A 25,785-nucleotide genomic window follows, 5' to 3' on the forward strand; every position below is an offset into this window, starting at 1 on the left:
GAAGGTGCATCACCTACATCCTGAACATCTGGACCTTTTCCACATATTAGTTCGTTGAACTTTATGAACTCAGCGATTCAAATAACAGTAGGCCTACATTTAGTTATATGATTTTGCAGATGGAAGATGTAGACAAACACCACAAACTAAACAAAAAAATACTTTCGTTTGTCGTAGGAAAAACTCTATTTTATTGTTGAAATTATAGAATGTATTACGGACAATAACGTAAACATTGTTTGCCCTAAGAGATTTGACTGTTAATTATTAAGACGTGGGTATACCCTCAGGTCGACGTGGAAACTAACGAGGTACCTCAACACCTACGCAAGTGAATAGCTTTGACGAAACAAGCAACAGGCTATTATTGCATATAAAAGAATACCGAATATTATTCGATTTTTAATTTCTAGAAGATTTTAATCTCATTTCTCAATTGTGTGTGTATAATACAAACTCATAAAATCTTTCATTGTCTAAGTGAAAATGTTGACAATTGAAGTTATCTAGTTAGTAAGCATGCTGCGTACAATCGGAAATATCATGTGCAGAAGTAACTATTCGACTCAAACCGCATAATCGCTATTACAGTAAAAACAATGGTAGATCAGAAGAACCAAGTACTTAGACCATGAGTATGGTGATGGCACAATCATTAACTGTACAAATTACTTTGGATTTTGCATACACATCATTTTATATGAATTTAATCATAGTAAGCGCCGCGTTACAAATACTGTCTAATTTCATAAAATAACATATATTGAATTGTTTTTTAAACTGATTGTACTCATCCAAGTAATTGAACTTTGTCAAAAAGTGCTAATTATAAGTGAAGCGAGTCGTTCATTCTGTTAATCTAGTTCCAGTCATTCTTTAAATCGTTCTAATTTCATATTCATTTTAATCAATTAATCACTGACCGATATCAAAATAACTTTGAATGACGGTGATGATATAAAACAGAGGAAACAATTGATCAATAAACTTCACCAAACACAGTCTTATGCCTGTAGCAATACCCCCGTTATTCTCTCGTTCTTAAAACACCTTTCAATCCGTAAACTTGATAAATTGTTTGTCAATTTCATGCGCTCCTCACCTTTCTGTGTCTAGTTGAAGTAGTAAACAAATCATGACTGACATACTGTGGTTAGTAGATTACTTTACAATAAACCGATGTGGGGTTTATTTCTAGAATAGATAACTTTTCTATTTAGCCAATAACATCATTTTTTTACAAATCTCATTATATACATGAGTTTGTTGGTTAGGACAAGTATGTATAGCCAAACGACGAATTGGAATAGCCAAGAGAGTTCACCGAAGGAAACGTATAACAGAAATACTAATAATTGTGGATCTGTTTTATAGAAGCAAACACAAAACAGGACATCACTAAATTAGAAAAAGTTGCAGAGAAAATGCATACGATTTAAAAGATAAAAATAAGACTTTAAAAAAGAATACAAATGCGCACATTTTGAGGAAAGAAGAAATCGATCTAACTGAAACATATATGTATGTTAGCAATTGCAAGCAGTCTCCTATTCCACATGTGCTGGATTTAGTCAAGACATTGGAACGCAATTGACAGCAAACCATTGACAGCTGAAATGTCTCTGCACCCCCTGTTCCATCTTTTAAAAGAAAACTGAGAATCTTTTTTACAAGAATAACGGGTCTTACTATGTATCAAGTAAGTATTGTTGGTTTGACATTTTATAGAGAAAATTGAACCTTTAGAAACCGATCGTTTGGGGGTCTTTTGCATTTTTAACAAATTTCTACGACGTGTTTATATTATAACACCAATATAGCAGGTCAACCAATAAAAACATAAATTGAAATGACCTACTTCTTCTAAGTTCAGAGAATATATTCTTCTGTGCCGCAAGAGAAAAGCAGTCGTCTTCGCTGAAGGTCAAGTATGATTTGGAAACTTCGCTTAAAGATTTTGTTTTGCTTATTAGAAACTCTTTACCAAAGAAGCACAGATAATCATATCTTACATTTATCTTCATTAGATTAGAATTGCTTTATATTTGATCATAACCCAAGAGCGCCCAATCATGTTGAAGTATGACATCCGAATTTTCCAATTACAGAAGCGATAATATTTAGTCGATTCCGGTAACCGTACTGAATATTATTTGCGCCTGTATTGTCTTACGGTTAGTGTTAAAGTTCATGATACAGGCATCACATGTGATACAAATGTACGTGACATTATGGTATTATGTATTGTCCTATGTAACAGTACTGGAATGGATTGGAGCTGCAGCATCGGGTTCTGTGTAACAGGCAACTGTTAGAAGCAAGTTTTCTTTCTTTTCAAATTTTTGTTAATATGTGTCCGTCCCTCAAACAATGCTATTAGGCCTACCTTGCAAAATCATGTACAGTATATTTTATACACAGCCGATAATTGCAACCTATCGCCCTCTATAGTTTCAGGTGTTGCAAACTTCAAGTTTATAGAGAGATGTAGACACTCAGGAACATCGGGTAGAATACAGATCACAATATTACTAGGTCTCTTAATTTTCCAGTACAGTCCAGTATAGGGCAAATACAAAATTACAGATTATTGGTTGACTATAGTTTTGGGATTTTTTTTTTTATAGCTTTCAGCAACGGAGTGATGTCACGTGCAAAGGTTTGGCTCAGCAAAACAAAAATATATTTACAACTTTATATATCATATTTTCAAACATCAAATACATGCTTAAATCATCCTGACAATTATAAAATGTCTTTTGGAAGTGATCAATAAATCAATGTGCACGATGCATATCGATTACTGTCTGTCATTACATCTAATGCTTTCTATCATGTTCAATATAAATCTGTTGTGTTATTATTTTATGCATTATTAGTCAATTACAGTATTGACAGTATCTATTTAAGTAAGTTGGTGCTGTGAATGTGTAGCATACAGTACAACAGTGTAAAAAGGTGTATGAAAAGTAAGTAAGCTATAGCAAGAAAAATAAGTCGATGGACTTCAGCACTGTTCGGCCGGATGAATTGTGATGGGAACAAGTAAGAAGACAAAACAGTATAGCAATATTTACGATCCTTGTTATTTTTTATGTGTAGTCCTATATCGCATAGCTGGTGTTTACATGAACACCGTAGAGTCTGCGTACCATTTTCTTCTTTTACAAAACCATTCGGAAGCCCCATCTCAGGCGTATGGACGGGTGTGACGTGCCACTTTTTTCTACCTGTATATTCACTTCTTCCTTCAGGTTAGTTGTACCTATCCTCTACTAACGGTACCAGTAGTAGATGATACGCCTTTTAATTAGATGACGCATCTAAAATGTCACGCACGTTCGTCGAATCATTACAAGGATCCCGCCTCAATACTGTCATTTAAAGAGGATCCTGGGATCACGTGACATTATTTGAAATTGATAGAATACTGAATGCAACGAAGACGGCCTACGCATTGAACAGTCATTGAACAAATGTATTGGATAAAATTAAACATTGAAATTCTGTGTGAAGCTATATAGAGGATGTACAGTGATTGTTATTTTTCAATTGGAAGCCACATTAGGTACAATACGCTACGGGATGCTTACTACACTGTGCGCTAATGCTTGAGTGCATGGCGATATTATTGTTTGTCAAGCAGCAAAACATTAGAAGATTAAGGTATGTGCTTCCTTATATTTTCCATGTGAATATATACTACACCCGATACTACAGTACAATAATTTACAAATATTACATGTGTATATTTCTCATATGCTTTGATTTAAATAATAATATAAAACATAGTATATTAGAATAATAAGACGTTATCAGTAAAATATAATGTTATTATTTTTTTTATTACGGTTTAAGAGCATTACATTCAGCACCGACAGCCAAAGTTGAAAAATTTGGATTTTAAAATATCACATGCACAAATAAAAATGTCGGGTAAAACAAAGAAAGATTATAAACAATAGCAAAATTATAACATAAATGACATTGTTGGTTTCCTTTTTCCTGTTTGTTCATGAAGCCCAATAAGAAGCATTGCTTATGTAGAGTTTAAATTTGATAATAGCCCAATTACTGCAGCCGGATACTGAATGAATGGAAATTGATTTTCTCTTAATTAACCACAGTAGGTCTAACATACTTATTATTATTATCTATGTAGATATAATATAGTATAACTTTACCTGTGTTTAGTGTCTTTAATGTAACTCCCATATATTAATATAAAGATACTATCCATCTGTGACGGCAAGAAAAAAACATAGAAAACTGGTTGTTAAAAACTTACGAGTCAATGTCAACGTATGGTGTCATTAACAAAATCACTCATTAGTTAAGTACGTAAATTTAAATGTTAAATTCAGGCAGTGGATGTCTGTAGTTTTGGTGGTGGACAAGGTGCCTCCAATCCTGTAGGTCACGTGCACATTCATTCAGTACAAATTGATATCGGAATTTAGAGATAAGTATACGCATGATCATGCTAATTGCCACCTTGATATCAATGAGTTGTAATTCTATTTTTTTTTAAACATAAACGTGATAATTAGTTCTGAATAGATCTAAAAAGACAAACTAACATAGTTTTATAATGTGAACTTCACAAAATATCAATAAATCATTGTTTAATCCGATACTAAGTCCTAAGTAAATGGGCAATTAGGTAGCATTGGTACAGTCAAACAGACAAAAAGGCTGTATATACATAGCCATTACAATTTGTTTTGTTTTTTTGGCCTATTTAATTTTAGTGCGTTGGGTTCTTATCAGTTGATCTCAATCTGCTCCCTAATACAGTGGTGGTTAATGAACCATGTTGGGTCGTCCCACTTTGCTAGGAGGTAACTTTCAGACAGTTAACACAAGTTTTTAATACAAGAAAACAAAGCAATACAATAGGTACAAAAGAACAATGTTAGAGTGTTAAGAACTATTTACTAGGAGACTATTCCCCTTAAAATAACTATGGTACATTAACAATAAGTATTGTATAGAAAAAAATCCCAAAAGGGCGGAGGCTGATACAGAAGGTAATAATAGAACATCAGATGTGTCATACTGAACTACGCCCAATAGGTAATCTGGTCCATAGGCATAGTGCGTACACTTAATCTGTTAAATATATTATATTTAAATTATTTCTATTTTTATAGCAATTTTCAAATATTGCACAAACAAATAAAAGTAATAATAATTTTAGTAGAACTAAGGGTATACCAACTCCCTGTGTTGAAAAATCATCAAAACAAAGTGTAGTATAACAGTATGTAGATGCTAACTAGTACAATATGAATATATAATATATTACATAGAGATACTAATAATATAATATTAATGTTACATTAGAAAACAGAAATGGAAACCACATAGGTCAAATTCAACGTTTTATATGTGCTACAATCCTTGTCCTATTAGTAAAATGGACGAGTCCGCCAATACGGCAAAACCACGCTGGTGGTTTTCAAATAAACCAAGTGTTTTAAAACTATTTATGTAAAAAATCCTGTACCCTAATCTTAAATATATTTACATATTACAAATAAGGGATAATAACTCTTAACTTTCGTAAAAAAATTAAGCGTTTTGGATAAGTAGTTTTTCAGCAACTGTAATTTTAGTTTTAACGTTACGTTCTGACTGTTAAGGAAAGCTTTGTCGACTTCGAAAATGTTCGCCTATCCTTTAACACTAGCCGGTCACTGACAAACTAAAACACTGCTTCAAAAAAGGGGCTGTGCCGACGAAGTATCTGAACCAATCAAATTTTACTTTAGGTCATTAGAAAGCTTGATTGATTAGCTTTTGCATGGTGGAACAGCCAATATCATTGGATAACTAGGTCAAACGTTATGAACGTTTTTGTAAAGATCTCAACAAATTTGCAAAACAAGCCTATTCTTTAACACAGGGCAATTTTCAAATCGTCTAACTTTAAAAATCAATGCCGACGACGTTTTAAGTTTTTTTAAATTAAAAAAAACATGACATTGTAGGTACTTAATTAGGCATTACAATGTCGAAACAGCCATAAAAATCGGTCAATTAATAACAAAGTTACATTGAAAAAACTTTCAAAAAATAGCTGTTTTTCGGTGATTTCGTGCCGTTTAGCGGAAATCGCCCGGATTTTTGGGTACATAAAACAAATTGTAATGAATTGTACATTTGGGACTTGTTTCCATCCACATTATTTGTACATATATTTAATGATATACCATGGTCATAAATAATTGCAGGCAAATTGCTTAGTTCCATCCATTTGTCAATTTTAAAACACGTTATACATGTCATGATCTAGTTTGAAATTTTTATTTTGAACTAAATAACATCATTGAGAAATACTTGTACAATAAGAGCGGAAAGATAAAAAGCAAGGCTATATACATGGCTGCAGTCGCGTGCGCAAATTTGAGTTAGTGTTTACCGACCGACCGACCAACCGACCGACATAGTGAGCTGTAGAGTCTCGTTTGCACGCGACTAAAAACGATGTTACTGCTATGTCTGATCAAAAATAATACGTCCTATACTTTAAGTAGTAGTAGTAGTAGTAGTAGTAGTAGTAGTAATGCAGTATATGTGAAACAATGTGTGGTACCAATATTACTGTAACATAATTACAGCATACCTCGTAATGGCTTTATTATGACGTGCTTAAACGCTAGGGAAATGTGGAAGAATCATCTTGGATGAGTGAGATCACGATGTATCATTGTACAAATGTCACAAGCTTACCATCTTAATGTTAATCTTAATGTTGCTATTGTTATGTTTTAATGATAAACTGTAAAGCTCTGTCTGCACTATCAAACTATAGTTCGACAACAACAAAAGTGAGATGTGCCTAAATATGGTATAGTGATATGACGTCTCGTGTCATTATTATGGACACATTACATTTTCAAACGAATGAAAGTTTGTTTAAATAATTTTAATTGTAAGTTACAAAAATCGAATAATAAATCACATTTCCTCTATCGTTTTTGTTTGTAATCTAAACATCATTTTTCTAGTGATACATCATTTTGTTTTCTTATAATTGGATGTCCAATGTTACTGTACAGCTTAGCAGCTATAAATAGTGGATATCTTCTCATTCATAACACTCTGATAACACCCAATGACAGGATATTATTCAACCTCACGTCAGTTTAGAAAGAGGGAAATATATGCCATAATATTCTAGATCTATAAACACAAATTGTCGATGAAGGATAGAAATAAAATATTCATAGAAAGTGAACATAAATGTGTATTCTGATGGATACCCATTTCAAAAATTAGCATATAAAATGAAACACAGAAAAAAATCAATTTTATGATCATACATAGTTTATTTGATCATTCAGATTTTTTAACATATTACATTATAGCAAAGTAAGTTAGAAAGAAAGCATACTGTACTATAATACTTTCGACCATATTTCTTGTCTGATGGTCTGTTCATACTAATGCTTGGTTCCCACTTAGGACCCAATGTAAGCCGCAACGTGGTTCCAACCCATGACACAAACAACACTTATTATCTGTACCCGTTTATTCTTCTTCTGCTATCGTTTCGAACCGAAAGCCTATTGTTATTAACATAATTATAATAGAGGTATAATATTATACATATCACCAGTTTGGTTTGTAGCTATACTATGGTCATTAATACCATTATTAGTACATAAACTATACACGTGAAATGTGTTAACAAAGCACATAAAAACATGATTCATTCGAAGTAAACTGCTGTGAGGGTAGCAGGTATCGAGTTGCCACGTATAGGAAAAGAATACTTAATAAGCTATGAGTATGAGAGTTATAACTTGAAAGATCACCGCAATCATATATTAGGCCAAAGGGCATCAAGTAGGTAATTTTTACATCGATATTACAATTATTACGACACAAGTTACCGACAATATGCACATCTTAATTAAAATCTTCCTTACTACCTATGTTGTAAAAGACATTCAAACTGACTAAAGTATAGACTGATTATCGTTGTCGATAGAATGAGTAATGTTATTGTCTTGAGAAGTATCATCTCTTGAATATCACTCACCATCTCTAAAATATTACATTTATGGAGATCGTAGATTCACCAGATTCCACAACTGTCTTTAGATAGATCTATACTGACTAATTGACAGTCATAGATACGAGTCTATGTGTATATTAAGTACTGTTAATACAATGTTATCACTGTCACTAAATTCTTATGTAGAAACAATGTATACATAGAGACCGAGCTTTAGAAGCCATACTTTTGTCAGTACTTATACTGAAAATAGTACACTGGAAAAAAACATTTACTACTGTACTCGTGTGGGAAAATTACAGTGTCAGTGGATGTACATTGCCATCGTGCCTTGAAGGGACACACATACAACACAATTCGTAGACGAACATTTACAAAATTATCATTTCATTTGACACTATTTGCAAACTTCTGAACCGCGCATGCATTGAGTACCGATTCTCACAACGGTGTCGTGTCTAAGGACAAAACTGCAGGGCTGTTCATGTCAAGCGACAATAAATCCAGGCCCATCCCTAAAACATGACAGTAACTCATGTGAGAGAAAGGCTATAGTCAGCAGATAAGAAACTGTTTTGGTTCTGTTTGTTGCCTTTTACAAAACCGTACGGGAATCTTGTAACTCTATTATGATTATTTACTGTATATCCAAATACTCATCATCTGCCCTTATTAATTATTCATTATGATCGTTTTAACATACTAGCAACTTCACCAACATTCAATATTAAAAACTACCGTATCACACTAGGAAAGAAGCTATCATACAATATTAATTGAGTAATTCTAAACCACTCTACAAAGTGGAATAGACGTTTATATACAAAAAAATAGCAGTTAAACATAAACGGTTTGTTTTTGAAACAGCAAAGCACTCCACAAACGAAGTTGTTGACATTCACACATTTCAATGTGGAAGATTATCAATGAAATTAAAGTGCACACCATTTGATTAATTTTTAACAAGTTGTTTTGTTTTGTCTGCGCATCTATGAACAGCCAATTGATTCCTATGATTAGATCAAACCTTATCTCAAGCTTACGTCAGCTCATTAGAAGGATTAAGCACTGACGTTGTTCTGGGTAGATCATGATTCGAACCCAAGGGCATTTTTTTCTCCTATCAGGTTAAGGAAGAGATCATGAATAATTCATGAGATTAATGGAATTTTAGAGGGCGGTATATGATTTCTGCCTTAACATAATAGGAAAAATTAATGCAACCCGGGGCCCTGGACTTTTAACGCACGCACGCTGAAATTCCACTTTAATATCATAAATTTGCAAGTATCCACATCGTAAAGACACATATACCTTAAGGCATTTTATGTTGCAAGGTAAATATAAAGAATTTTCCATTATCACTAGATTTTTATATGATTAAACTTTGATATATCTCACATAATGAGACAATGTTTACGTGTTTTGACTCAGAATGTGCAAAAGGTTTACTTTATTTAAATTAAAATAAAACTTATAATCTATATTGTTGATTGGTTGTGTCATACATGTATTAAGACATTTATCATCTATCAATCCATGTGATAATAATTTGAACAAATAGATACATAATAAGAAATGCCCAGCATAATACAAACAATGTCTTACTGCGTCTCAACAACCATCAGCAAATCATTAGTAATTTATGCTAAGTTTACCCTATGCAAACTACATTCCAATTTCTTCCTTTCATTACAGATCCGTTTTACTACTCATATAGAAAATTAATTATAATTGGAATTAAAATTAAGTATCTTGATACTATTGTATACGACACCATAAATCAAATTACAAACTCAGTTTTGTAGTTACACAAAAAAAGTATTATACAGTACCATTAACTGATTAAATTGAGTATTAAAACAATAATAGTGGTTTCATTGGTTTTTATGTATTAATCTGTACATGATAGTGTTGATTTAATGGATACTTCATATCCAAACACGCTATGTTTGCAAATCAGATAACTTAATAGCAAAGAAAACATTCTCAGAAAACTATAAAATCCTCTATAAAAACATAGAAATAATAATAACACGTCGATATAACGTTGTTTATAATGGCAAAGCAAAACAAGAAGAGATTACCTACAAATCCCTGACAATGATTTAGGCCAAAATGTTCAATGTGAAAACAGACTATTATTGCATGATACATGGCTCAGTTGGACGATGTAATCCATTATCTACTTTATCATTGTCCATACAATCTGTTAGAATCACCAAATAAATAATTATTTCTATTTACGGTACAATGAAATACGAATGTTGATGGCGATGAAGCTAGTATAGCCTACTAAATTAACACAATAGAGACACAAATCAGAAAAAAGATCGTAGCTGGATGCAATATACCCAATAAATCAACCTGATAGATTATTGCATATAATTATGTTTCTATCAAATTATAATGTATTTAATATGATTCTTTGAAATTTAAATTCAGAGAAAAAAAAATAACAATACATTTTCAGCATGATGTAGTAAATAATATTTAAATCCATCTCTACCAAATTGTGAAATGTATTTCTGTTGATGTTCACATTTGTGAATTATTTTGTACTATGAACATCAATTATTTGATAGTAATTAGAAATATCTGTGCCTGTCGTATTGAGGAATCTTGTAATTATGGTTTTTTTTTAGAATTGTTTGTACTTTTTGAGTTATTTTGTGAATATTTAATTCTGAACGTGATACTGTCAAAAGTAAAACATTATAAAGTACTCTCATTGTTGATATATATGATTTAGTTGTGTCCGTGTTATAACCGGCAAATAAATATTTTTATAAGATTAAATTGAAACATTTGTTCATACTGTTTTTCTTATACTGATTTCCACTGTTCTGAAGTTACAGGAAAAACTATTTGTTTCTCCTTATTTTTTCCGCTTTTTTTTGCGTTTCTCGTCAGTGTTTTTGAAATCTTAAAATTAAATATATAAAAAGTCTCACTTGAACATAAACGGTCCTCTTGAGTATAAAAATGAAACTTAATGAAAAATCGAAGGATATTACATTTCTTTAAATTGCTAAGCTGATCTAAATTGGAATTAACCATTCTTGTTCTCTAGGGATCTAAGCAACTACATGACTGGTTTAATATGCATGCAATTTGTGAAGGGTAATTTACCTCGCAGGTTAAACCATGTATACCTTATAATATTATCAATACTCTATCACATTGCTTGGGGCATAAACCTATACCCATGGTTAAACATGGATACTTAAGAGTGATACAACAAGCCTGCATGTATCTTTCTACAAAAAAAAGAAAAACAAGAATAGAATGAATAAAGAGCAACATTAAGAAGAACAACAATCTTATTTGTTCAATGTTACACTTTTACTTTATTGTGCCGTGTTTGAAATGAAACAAAATAAATATCAATTAAATATAACACATGGAAAACAACATACTCAAAATCATTAAAATTATATTGATCAATTAAGATAATAGCGCAAAAAATGTCATTATTCAATTCAACGACATACAATACAATTATTTTAGTAGTATTGTAGGAATTTTCGTATACTATCGCAATTAGGGTCGGAGATGAGAATAACGAAAGAAACTGAGTTGAACCCAGACAGAAGGAAGGATAACCCGAAACTCGACTCACATTGCTGACAGCTTCCATGAATTACTAACACAAACTTATTTAGAAATATAAATCAGAAAATCAAATTTGTCAACAACATTACTAATTCAGAAATCCAGGTCTAATTAAGACGTATAAGCAACGTTAAGGACAATTACGTATATGTACTATGGGCGGCAGATTAATTCACAAAGTACTTATCGCAACGATAATCGAGAATGCGAGATGTCATATTGAATTGGATCATCTCTCCCTTTACATAGCTTCTGGTACTTCGCGCTCAAGTTCACGTTTTGACAATTACGCTACTACAGTTCTAAAACTAGGTGATCTAAAATTACCGGATACATTCCGGTTAACGACACCTGTTAAGTAGGCTCCGTCATTAGCGATGGGAAAGGCAAATTACTTATGGTAGAATGCGTATATATAAATGTTACCAGTTATAATTGCCATTTCTTTTTGTTTTTTTTACATCAATATTTTGAAAATATAAATATGAATCCAGAAAGGTTGGTTTAATTAAGATTTCACAGGTATTATTTTCTCTTTTTTTTTGCATTAACACTAATTTAAACGATGATGGAATTGATGTTGTGTAGCAATTTCAAATCAGTGTTCTGGTCTATTTCTTCCTAATGATCGTATTTTCATATTATGTTATCCTTAAGTTTTTACCCATTTTCTTTTTGAGTGGAAAGTGAATTATTTGTGAACATCATTGATTCAAAGAACAGAATATTAAAATGACGTTCATGTTGCTTTTCAAGAGATTGCAAAGAAAGCGAATATTTAAAATATAACTTTACCTAACCCTCTATATTTTTAGAGAAAGTCTTTGAGGAAAACACATTCCAATCAAGGAGAAAAGATAATATTTCGAAATTATATATATTTTTTTTTTATTCAATATATTACACAGAGGCGCCTCATAAGGTGGAACAATATTATCTTCAAGGCGCTTCAGATTATATTTTGAGAATAAAAGTACACTGTTTGTTAAAGATATTATACATTTGATGTTTATATTTATGTCTTTAGCCGTGGCATGATTATTTGAATGGCTTTACATTAGAAATTCCCTCACAGTGGAATGTAATGTAAAAATATAAACAAAAAAATGAATTATTAAAAATAGAATAATTCAAATATGCATGACTCGTTTGAGGAGAAAGTCAATCGAAAATTAATACTTCTCATTATATTATTGATTAGTACAACATATAACTAAAATACGTTTTGTCATGGTGATTAACCTATTTTATTCGCTTCCTTTCAGGTTTCGAATTGCGTAATTAACCATAGAAAAATATAAAGCAGTTGCATCAGAGTAAGGTAAAGTATCATTAGTTTTCCTTTCTGAATAATAATGTGTTATATTTTTTAAAGAAAATGCTCAATTGCATTTCTAAAAATAGCCCAGGAAGAATGATTATTTTCTCAATAGATTTACTTTACTGAAGAAATGTTTGGACAAAATAGATAGGTTCATAGTGGCAATTATATCGGGTGTGGTCTTATCATCACTAAGACTTAGATTTATTAATAACAAAAACGCCACTGTTTTTGTGTGTAGGATGTATTCCATAAATAGTGCTCAGCGAAACTATTTGGCAAATTAAGTAACATTTAATCATCACACCCCCGTTAAACAAGCGAGAAATAGGGAAAAATATAGTTTTAATATTATGTCTAGCATTCATGTTACGCCTACGAAAATTATATTGGTTTTCTATATTCATTCGGTGGGATGCTGAAAAATATAGCAGTGTTTTTTAAAAGTATAAGTTATCTTGTAAATCGACTCTAACATTCAATTAATCAACTAATCTTAACTTCATTTATCTATAACGATATTGACTGAATCACTAGTACGATAAGATCTAGACATATTGATCGCTCAATGCTATTTCATGTTGATTTTTTTTAATAAACATTTTCATTTATTTAATGCCACATGCTAGCCTAGAAAACCTTCACTATACCTCATTATTTTTCAAATACATCTTGCAATTTAAAAAAAAAACATGTTTCTAATATATATTTGAAGATAATGCATATAAAACGATAATGGTGATGAAAATTATTTCTAAAAATGCACACGATTTTGAGAGAGAAAGTGTAATCCTATAACACCTGACTGTTCACTATTTATGTTACGTTGGTATGAATGATGATTATTCTGCATCGTATCTCGACTATTGAAATGAACAAAACCATTATTGCTATGTTTGGCTAACATACATAATCCAGCAAAATGTTGTAATCAATATTTTAGGATGTCTTGTCTTGAAGTATTTAAATCGTCAAGTGAATAAATGAACTATTTTTGTTTTATTGTTGTATTGTTGTCATGCGCAGCGTTTCATAGGTCGTTGACTGCAGAGACGGTAGGAAATGACAAAGAACTACGGCACTTAAATAAGCAGATAAGGTAGCGTAATAGAATGTAGTAATGAATACAAACTACAATGATTGCAGTATGCATTCAAAATATCTTCAGTTTCATCCTGCTGTTTGTTTCTATATTTTCATCTTCACCAAGCTCTGCAGCGTGCATATTAAATGTAGCCTAGGCCCTATTAGCATAAACCTATAATTTTAACCAAACCTTCATAATACACCATTAAATCGTCACAATATATTTACTGGAGAAAAAATGCCATTATCAGAATCCGGTGGAGGATGGAATTCTCTTCAATGGAAAAAAGAATTAAACTTTTCACGTAATTGGTTAAAGACAGCTTCGAACCATTCCCCATATTTTTAAGCAATTTACATATAGTATAGGTTGCCTCGCCATACCTAACCAAAATGTAGCTTTATCTTCTTTCTTATTTTAATATTTATAAATAATAAAGTAAACCTACAATTACTTTTTCCTTAAAACACATAATTATGGCCTACCACAAACATTACTGTAAGAATAAGGATTGAATGTTCTTAATTAATGACTTGATTTTGAATGAATGTTTTTTTTTGTAATCAGTATTTTTGAGATTATACACATCTGGATTGATGTAGATGTGAGAATGTTGATTAAGCACTTTTTCAGAAACTAATCCCCAGGCTTAGGTATTCTGTTTTTAATGAAATCTAGCCTTATTTAACTGCCATTAGACACGCTATTTTGGAACACGGTGATGTGCAATCCTGGTTTCTGTTTTTATGCTTTTTTTTATTAAGCCACCAAGGCTATACTTTTATAAAGGAAGTGTGTAGGCAACCGTATGCTATTTTTAAACATTGAACATTTTGTTGTTATTGTTGAAGATGATTATTCCTTGTACGATTGGGTGGTTGGCTCTGAGGGCCGGAACGGCAAACACAACTGTACTTTTTAGTCAAATTAGATCATTGAGTAAATCCAACAGATTTCTTCTCTAAAGCTCTGTCTACACTATCAATCTAGTTTGACAAAAGAAGTGTGATGTGCCCAAATATGGTAGTAATATATGCTTAAATATGGTAGTAATATGACATCATCATGTTCATATATGTGCATTTTTTTTGATAGTGCAGACAAAGCTGAAAACGAGATTTCTTTGAAAAAAAATGCAAGAAGTAGGCCTATGTAAAGTATAGAAAAACTGAGTTAGGAATTTTTCCACACATTTTATATTAATATTCTAGAATTTCCCGCTTTTCTCTGATCGATTGTTATTTATATGATTTCAACACAATTCACTACAAAAAATATTTTTATCAAAGAAACTAAAAGAATCATTGTTCGCATTGTCAATGTTTTTAATGAAAATGAAAAATTGATGAGTGCACAACATTTTTGAACAAAACTAATATTGAAGATATTACTATCATTTGTATGTACTTTCTCTTAGTCATGTTGAATTAAATTGTAATCGAATAATTTACAGTCGCGAATTGAATCTAATTATGAATCATAGTACATAGAAGTAAAGCTTATTATTTGAAAAATATTTTTGTTGAGTATAACGCTTGTAGGTTTGTTTTCTTCAACCAAACTGTCTACATTTTGTTCATTACTTCAATGCATTCGGTCTGTTGCCTGGAGCTACGAATGTATACATTATTAAGGTGCAACTTAGTCCTTGAATGTATGTATTTGACAAATAATTTGAAATAATGCAATACAACATATCTGACTTAAACAATTGCAACTATACAGTATTTTCACAACGCACATTTTAAAATCCTATTGAGTACCCCGGAAAGAACAGACTATCCTGTTTTCTTTAATTATGTGTAGATAATGCGTCTACAAATTGAATCTATATCTTCAATTAGAAACAAGATTAACACAAAATGATAATAGCCTAGAGTGGGATATGCATTCATTTTCTGCATTATCAATAACCCAATCCTGTATTCTGATAGATTACTTTGACATCAGTCTGCATTTGTCTAAATTTATAATGGACACTATGTTTACATACTAAACATTCAAACGTTGTTTTGTATAGGCCTACATTATTTCGTAAAAAAATACACACTTTTTTTCCGCGGGAGTGAGGGGGGTTATTACCACGGCTCACTCACTAGGTGGGTTTCCCGCCGTATCCAGGCCTACCTGCAGTATTAATCTCATTTAAATGGGAGAACAAAATTAGCCAATGGAGTACGGTAGCAAAGCATATACAATCACGTGCGTTTTAATTATTTTGCCTTAAAGGCCAGGTGCGGGCAAAAAATTTCTATTAATCATACATTCCAATAATTATCGATCTATAGTTTCCCCTATGTTTCATAATTTTTGGGATTTTATTTGTGTTACACGAGCTTGTTGAAAATAAGCACTTTCTTATCAGTGGGGGGATAGTTCAAATTACACAGTAAAATCTCTATTCTTTTGTACACAAATTGTGTAAATAGAGAGGCATTTTAAAAAGCTATGAAAAATAAACGGTGTGGTAAAAAATGTTATCAGATGACTAAATATAGGTAATATAACTTGAATATTACATTTCTGGTATTTTTATTCAACTTCAGATTTTTATTTTCATGCTATAGCAAAAATTATCCACCGTATATCCACCATCTTTTTTCACCTTCTAGGGAGTCACCAGACATGTTAATACATTAGGTTAACTACCTAACTACTGAAAAAAAGTCTTCCTGGTTTTTATGGAAGAATTTTGCCAAATTTTGTATTTGACCATATTAAGGGAAATTCATGTTTTTTCATCTTGATTTCTGTTACAAATATTTGATTTATGTACAATTAACCAAATATTATATTTAAAATTCATGCCTGTATCTGAGCTTTAACGTACAAAAGGATTGTACGTAACGTTGTAAGGATTGTAACATTTAAAAATGTTATCCTTTTAATGAGTATATTGCTATCGTTACTGATCGATATAGGTCTATATTGTGTTATTTATATATTGTTTTATTAAAAATATGGATGGCCGGCAATTGAAAGGAAAAAAATTCATTAGCATTACCATAGAAACTATATTGAATCGGTTATGATATTTAATGAGACACAAAATAAAATTCCGATACCCATGAAATATAATATGCTTGAAATATACCTGAATAAGCTGGTATATTAAGATCATGAATAAATGCATTTCTATCGTTTTCATTTTATTGTAATTTGAAAAGGCCTAATGAAAGAAAACTTGATTGATCAGATACGCATATCAATTGTATCATCATGGATGTTATATGGAATACGTAATTAACATGCAAAAAAGTGGAATGTCGCAATACAAGCGATGATGATGATGATGATTATGATGATGATAATGATGATGATGATTATTGTATTAGGTAAAAACTGTCTCGTATTATCATAGTTATATTATGTTTCGTAGCTAACTGTTGAGAACTTCAATGATTAAAAAAACAAACCGTTTTCGTGTAGTAACTGCATAGATAATACAATAAACGACCCGGATGTATATCTGAAATTAATTTCAACTAAGTCGCCAATTGGGTGACGGTTCGCTAAGCTGCATATTTACAATAATCTGTTAGTATAAATTACTTTTTCATGAACTACTATTAGAAGCAATGATGATTTCATTATCTCTATCTGTCTCGCTGTGATATTTTAGTTAACTGTCTAATTTAGCATGCGGAATGGGATGTGTTTGCGACCAGTGATTCATAGTGACGAGACGAGGTGTATATCACTGATCAGTGAATGTTTTATGAACCATACATGTTGTGGATAACCTTATTTGAATATTATGAGGCGATGAATACATAACAGTTATAAAACTACCTGGTTCAATTTTCTCTTAATTTAATCGACATTATCAATTCCTTGTGTTTTGAAAAACAAAATAAAAGCAAATGATTGATTATTACAGTAATGTTGCAAGTACATTCTTATTCCATGATTTTATATACAGTACGATTCTTTCATTTGTCGGTGCAAACGCAATTGACTTTCAAGATATCAATTTGCATCTTTCTGTTTGATTATCTTCGTAACAGTTGTGCGCGTGCGCATAAGACCACCATTATTCTGAATAAGGTTCTTCATTTTAATGCGTTTTGCCTAGCCATAGCGCATTGTCGACAAAACACTTATAATATGTTGACTTTTCATATTATTTATTATTCGTACGATAAGCAAGTAGTAAAAGAGGGTTTATTCCTCGTATTTCACCCGAAAATACACGCGACTAAAGGATTTGTTAACAGAAATGTATCATTTAAGAATATATAAAATAACCCGCCTGTCCATCTTTGCGCGATTAGAGTATCTGCACTTAAGTGATGGATAATCTTTACTCGGCATCATGATTAATACCTCCTAATGGTATATGTAGTAAACAGGTTCCAGTGTTTTCAAATAATAATGTTTTATTCATAGCATCGTATAAAGAAATAAACCGGTGATAAATACATATTGACAGAATCACTAACGAAATAGATACTACGTTTAACCCAGAAGCGAGTTTGACGATTAAACAGAGGCTTTTAAGTTCAACACCACGGTTGTAGAAAACTACGAAGTCAATATAATAATAGTTGAATGGGTTTGATTGCTGCTGATTAATACTGTGTTCTATGTACACAGTTAAACATCGTGTCAACCAAAGAGTACGGGATTCAAATACTGCAACAGTAACAATACTTTCTGATAGTCATCTATGCATTTTAATGTATAATAGGCTGTACCTCCATTAGAATACCGTTGTAATAAATTACCAACAATGAATTGAAATATGCCAGGACTTAAGAAGGATGAGTGTATCATAAAATATATTAAAAACTATAAGTAGAGAATAATTTAAACTGTCAGAAAAGCAAATTAAAAGTTACACCAAATTATACTTTATTTTAGATTTGCAGAAAATGTAGGCCTATTATTTGATGAGAGTCGTTTAGAATAAAAAAAATCACCATCGAAAAATGTAGACGAACTATATTGACTAACATAGGTCCTCTACTAGGACTACTAGTCCTAGTCAAATGTCAAATTGACGCGGTGTCAATTTGACATAGTTATGTCCGTCCTGGCGTGCCATACAATAGTTTACTTGCGTCGTAGTATATTCTATAGGTTCTAGTCGGGAATCCGGTTTGATATTGGTACATATGGCGTGTCATACTTTTTTTTTAATCTTATGTGGGTTCATCCCACTGTTATTTCCATACATATGTTCTCTTTACATATATTTTTCATTTTCATTTCAATACAATATACAAATTATTATATTAACAATGTTTGTTTTTCATCATCTGTTTACATACACTTTTTTTAAAGAGATTTGCTCATTGTTTACATATTACCACATTGATTTTTGTTTTTATCTTTTTTCTACATAGTTTCCTCTTTTTATACATATTATCTATAACACATTTTCATTAAGTCGTTTAGAATAAAAACAATCACCATCGAAAAATGTAGACGAACTATATTGACTAACATAGGTCCTCTACTAGAAGCTCTTTCTTCAGATAACTGCCTAAGCTACTAGGAAACATAATGACGTTATGGGATTATGTTCATCTACTGTATGTATCAAATGCATCGTTACAGTATATACTATTATATTGTATTCTGAGATATTACTTATACATTGACCTTCTCAACTTGATAAAAATAGAATAAGTGACAAAATAAAATAAAAACAACATTATAATAATGTATAATATTCTCATCTATATATATATAAAGTTGCGTGTATGTTAAATCGAAAATATGTATTATTATAATATTGTATACATTTTACAATAAACTGTTTTATGTTCTTGATCGTTCAACAATTTCAGGGTCGAAATAATAATTGTAAGGTTCTCGATTTGTTTGGTACTTGCTATCGTAATCGTATCTGTTCATTAATCACGTGATCGACTTATTTATTTCCACCATGAGTACGCTATAAAACCAATCAAAGTGCGTTTCCACGCTAAATACGTAAACGTAGATTACAATCAAAATTAACTTGATGAAGAGGTGCTGATTGACACTTAACTAGAATTGTTATAGCAATTAATATTTCATCCATCAATAATTTCAAACAAATTAATCATTATAATTCTATAAAATTAATTATCATAGAGTAAAATCTTACTCTCTCTCTCTCTCTCTCTTCCAAAACTAAACTAAAACTAATCAACTGTTTTCAAATAATGTTAAATCAATTAATATAATGCATATTATACCAATGATATACTAAATTTTTGTGGAGAACATTGGGTGTAAAAGTCCTGATATATGTTCCTCTGAATCTACTACTGTAGAACCCCTATTTAGAAGAAAGACGATAGGCTTCTCAAATTATATGAGATATCTGTCAGCTTTTTCCTCCTACTGCTTATAATATATCACAGGTGAAGTCACACAAGGAGACAACATTCGTTGAAGTAACGTGTGTACTAAAGCTACGAGCGAGCGAGCTTTCACTTCGAAACTGTGTGGTCGATTAAACGTTCGTCCGGGCGAAACGAACGTTTGCTAATAAAGTGGGACGATAACGATAAAATGTCAAGTAGCACTAAGTAAGCGTAGGGATTAAGTGACCATCCGATACACGTTCGCGGCAATAACCAACGAGCCCGTATTTTCGTGACGGCAACACACTCTCACATGGTGCACTGTCGGATGTTAAAACACTTAGACCTATATTATGTTTAAAATGTTTTAAATAGAAATATGTAGTTTGTGAACATTTAGAGACCAAAATCAAGTCTCTACTGTTTGTAGTTGCCAAGATAAGAGCACTTTTTGTTTTTATGGTGGCCATTTTGAAATCAAGATGCCCGCCATACCGGACATTGGGCACTTGGCACCCCGATATTTTGAATCTATATATATCAAAGACACTTTGTGCCAAGTTTCATGCTTTGGTACTAAATGCACAACTGCGTTAACTGCTCTACTATAAGGGCCGGTAAATATCATGGGTATCAATGTTATAAGATGATACCTGTAGTCAATAGTATGGCAAACTCAACGAGCGATGCGTAAATGAGCGATGTGTAAACTCAACACGAGGAGCAATGTGTACAAAACTCGACACGCGGTGTCAATTTGACATAGTTATGTCCGTCCTGGCGTGCCATACAATAGTTTACTTGCGTCGTAGTATTCTATAGGTTCTAGTTGGTACATATGGCGTGTCGTACTTCTTTTTTTATCTTATGTTCATCCCACTTTTATTTCCATACATATGTTCTCTTTACATATATTTTTCATTTTAATTTCAATGCAATATACAAATTATTATATTAACAATGTTGTTTTTCATCATCTGTTTACATACACTTTTTTAAAGAGATTTGTTCATTTGTTTACATATTACCACATTGATTTTTGTTTTTATCTTTTCTCTACACAGTTTCCTCTTTTTGTACATATTATCTATAACACATTTTCATTAACAAGCTTATTTTTCTTACATAGTCATTTTTAGTTTTTTTCATCTACATGCATATTTATTTCATACAATTTATAATACATTTTATGTTTAATAAATCTAATTTACATCTCCTATGGGTTTGTGCCATTTTATTTTTCTTTTGATTTATCTATGCATGGCGTGTCATACTTAATAAAATAAAAAGAATGCCAACAAAATAAAAGGGACAACAACTATAGACTTGATGACCTTAATTACCTTTAACGTAAGGTAACTATCGAGATAATTGACATTCAACACCAACAACCAATCAACACTCAAGATTTAATTTCTCGAATATTTGAAATACACGAATGTGAGAAAGATAACCGATTGAATCGACCTTTTATTTCTGTCACACAAGTCAATACAATATAAAAAAAATCATCTTTCTACAAATGTTTACACAAATCGAGTGTAATAGGACCGTTAAATAGAATGTTTGCCGTTGAATATAACGGATATAGTGACACGTGATAATTAATGAAGGGATAGAACCCGAGGTATTGTCAGAATATAGAAGATGAACAATATTATTGATGAACATCACCTATTCTCCTACGGTATTATGTCTAGAGACAATAAACAGCGCTTGCAGTTTCTTGTCTGCTGACACAAACCTTTCCCACACATGTGTTATTGTTTATGCCTCCTAACAGTCCTCTTTTTCAAATACGTTATATAGTAGCCGCAAATATTCTAATAATTCGTTCTTTTGGGTCATTATTTAGATGATAAGATATTTTAATTGAGTATTGAAACATGAGAAGCGGTTAATTTACAATCGATAAACACAGCTGTAATGATTATTATCTACAAACCACTAATTATGCTTTTGGGTAAAGTTGGACAGCACTCGCGAACTAAGCCAGTAATTTAAGTATGTATTAATTCGTAATTAGGCTTGTCCTATTCAATTTGTATGTATACCATACTTATGACCGTTGTATCGGTACTGTATCTAAATTTGCTCAGTATCATAGGCAAATTCAGTGATACAGCATCACATGTGAAACACAACCCTTAACCTAACCTTCCAAAATACAGACATCATCTTCCGTTAAACACATATGATGCTGTTTTGACATGATACTGCAGAAATATTTCCATAATAATGTGGAGATACAGCATTGAGAATCGGGTGTTCATTGATAACTAGGACGCTTTTCCTTAAGAGTCATTCAGTACACGTATATACCGTTATCATAATTGGTATACAAAGTACCTATATAGCAAAATTACAAACAAACCGACTATTATATACCTTCAATGAAGTTATAAATGTCTATGCTTTAGACATTATGATGAAAAATGTGCATACCTGTTTACAATTCTATTCTCTATTCAATACACCTATCCAATATAAACATGATTCAATAAGGCCATTATTGGAAATCTAAGATCATGTGCTCGCCAGACTTTTTTTTAAATATGCATTTGATTAACTTTAATTTATGAACAGGTCGTTAAGGCATATTGCATACAGCATTGACTTACATTTGGTTAGGTTTCATAAAGTCACAATATTATTGTAATGTTAGAATTCATAAATTATATGTGGCTTTATGTGTGACAATAGATGTAATGTTGATAAAAGATCAACATTAAATCGATGCTTAGAAAATAATAATAGGCCTACACACACACACACACACAAAACACCCACATATGACGAGCTGATTTTTTTTAGGAGAGAACAAGCAGATCTAGCAGAACACTAAAACGATGCTCAAATATTATACACAACAATCAAGCTATACTACGATACTCATTATATGACGAGAATAATCATGACAATACAAAGGCGTATTCGACTAGAGTGTGTTTGAATACACATATTACGCTATACGTACAGCTGTACTCGTTTCTAGATGACTTGCGATAATCAGTTATGCTCTATCTAGTGACAACTGCAGAATCGGATGATTGAGAGTAGGGGCATGTTTTGTGCCGGATTCTGCAGTTTCTTCCAAATTGTATAGGCCCTAATAGTTCTAAAATTCTAATAAAAGGTTTAGAAATGTTATACTGACCAACACTTGGTGACGCCAGTGATGCGTTGAAGCCTACACACAATTGACTGCGATAATAAAAGTTGCAGTGATGATATCAGTTATAACATGTAATAAAGAAAATATAAATAAATTGAATTCATTAAGATTTTAAAGGTTTAGTGCATTTGCAAACGATGGCGTCAGCAACATCAGCCTATCTGTGGGAAGCTGTTGGCGACACAACAAAAATGACGACTCGCATACATACAAATTGCGCGACATAGAGAGAATTCTCTCACATTACATCAGAGAACCGATTGTATGTTATAATCCGCAATTTAATAAACAATATGGCCATGTATCATGCTTAGATGTTTACCCTATTTCAGGCGTTTTTAATCAACTCCCAAGTGAATGATGCTGAAATTAACTATATTCGAATTTTTTTTATTAAGATTCATAAAAGTGAATACCGTATTTTAGAAAGATGTAACTGATTGAAAAATCCGACATAGCCCAGATTTGAAGAACCGGTCATACTTTAAGTGAATGATTTTAATAAACCAATCTCTGTGGAATTCATTTTCATTAAATATAATAAAGCTCCGTCGACTACCATAGTAATGTTATGAACTATTCGAAATATGCTACTATATTTTCTGACCTGGGAACAGTTCAGTAAAGTGTTACAGGAATATTTCGAATAGCGCAAAAGCTAAAATCTATGATCCGTCATCATTTGGTTATCACGTGCAATACTCCACTGTGGATTATCAAAAAGAGAATATCATAGATAACCCGTCAAGAGTGATTGATGAGAGGTTTTTCTCTATCAGTTTGATATCTGAAGCTAGTGACGACTTATAAACATCAAGGAAACACGTCGATTTGTCGTCGTAATTTCAAAGAATTACCGTGTGGAGTAGGAGATTTTTACTGAACAACGGTTTCGTCTATTTGCATTGAGGGGTTTATATGTTATTAACACACTATCTGTTTAAAACTAGGTCATGAATACATAGTAGTGGAATCATTGATTCTAAGATACATGCGAACATCTCTGTATGTATAGATCAAGTGAAAATGGCGCAAATAAACTGGACCTCTAAGCGCTTAATCCAATATATGTAGAACACGAATGAAAAGCTAAGAAAGAAAATATTGATAATCGTGATCTGTGTAAATCGTTTGAAGACAAAATGAATTCACAGACATATTAATTCTTCTGAAATAGTAAAAGAAACGGTATGATAACCCTAACAACGCCACCTTAAGCTTGGTTCCCACTGGACGCAACGCAAACAAGTTGACCAATGAAAAAGCGACAGTCAATAAATCCATCGCTTGTGATTGGTCAAATCTCTTACGTTTGCGTTAGGTCGTCTGTGGGAACCAAGCAGTAAAATGTTGAGACGCGCACGATCGTAAAATAAAATTTTATCCTGTATAAATATGTTGTTAAATAAATAAATAAATAAATAAAATAAAACAAGTTATTTAATAATATCAGTTTTTATACGCAAATTGCTTTTCGTCGCTGATTCACTGCAGAAACCAAATGTCACGTAGCCAAACTTTCGAATGAAATGAATAAAATAATGCCTTTATTTCTGTTCTGACCAATCCACTTATCACTGTAGTAAGACATACGTAGAACGACTCAGCAGAAAATAATAAGACGCCGATATCACTTTACTTAACAATTGAAAATCGTTTGGTGCAAATGTATTATACATTATTTATATTTCTGGAGTCACCAGTCGTCGCCCAGACCTGTATCGCTTTTTGCCATCCGGTCTTTAACACCAGGTCAATCCACCCTGTATAATAAATATTACATAATGCAAGTTCAGACAATCAAACAGTTCTACTTTAATTAATATCACGGTCTTATTATTGATTATAGTGAACGGAATAATAATTTCCTCTTACATTAATATTAAACTGTTTTTAATAGATTGACTATATGGTATTTATCTGTTACACCTTTTAAAATCAGGTACCATTATTATTAGTTCACTTGGCATTAAGTTTTAAACATAAGAAACAATGAATATTTGATTTAATTTAATTCAATATTTACCAAGTTGATCAAAAGCTTAAGTGTTTCGCTTAAATTTGCAATGATGTTTTACGCCACTGTGTGTGCTTTTATGATCTTACATTACAAATAATGAATAATAGTTTACTGTATCAATGATTTACTAGAGCCGTTGTATTTCAATTTGTGATCGGGAAAATATATTCCATTTTATTTTACACTTGGACATTACATTTCTGTTATTTTTCAGACCACCCAATTCTCAGTGCTGTATTTGC

The 25,785-nt window shown here is 31.8% G+C and overlaps 2 protein-coding genes across 2 annotated transcripts in view; one reads left to right on the forward strand and one right to left on the reverse strand.

The window, feature by feature from the left end:
• Positions 1-25,785, reverse strand: part of LOC144845394 (tetraspanin-5-like) — a 206,048-nt gene that overhangs the window by 98,031 nt on the left and 82,232 nt on the right. The gene's annotated exons all lie outside the window — the stretch shown is intronic.
• LOC144845384 (G-protein coupled receptor 54-like) overlaps positions 3,473-25,785 on the forward strand; it is a 29,053-nt gene continuing 6,740 nt past the window's right edge. The window contains exons 1-2 of the mRNA XM_078702676.1: positions 3,473-3,666; positions 12,907-12,962. The gene's annotated coding sequence lies outside the window, so the exon portion shown is untranslated. The remainder of the gene's footprint in view (positions 3,667-12,906; positions 12,963-25,785) is intronic.

Source organism: Antedon bifida, chromosome 6 (genome assembly GCF_963402885.1).
Source record: "Antedon bifida chromosome 6, ecAntBifi1.1, whole genome shotgun sequence".
Taxonomy (NCBI): Eukaryota; Metazoa; Echinodermata; class Crinoidea; order Comatulida; family Antedonidae; genus Antedon; species Antedon bifida.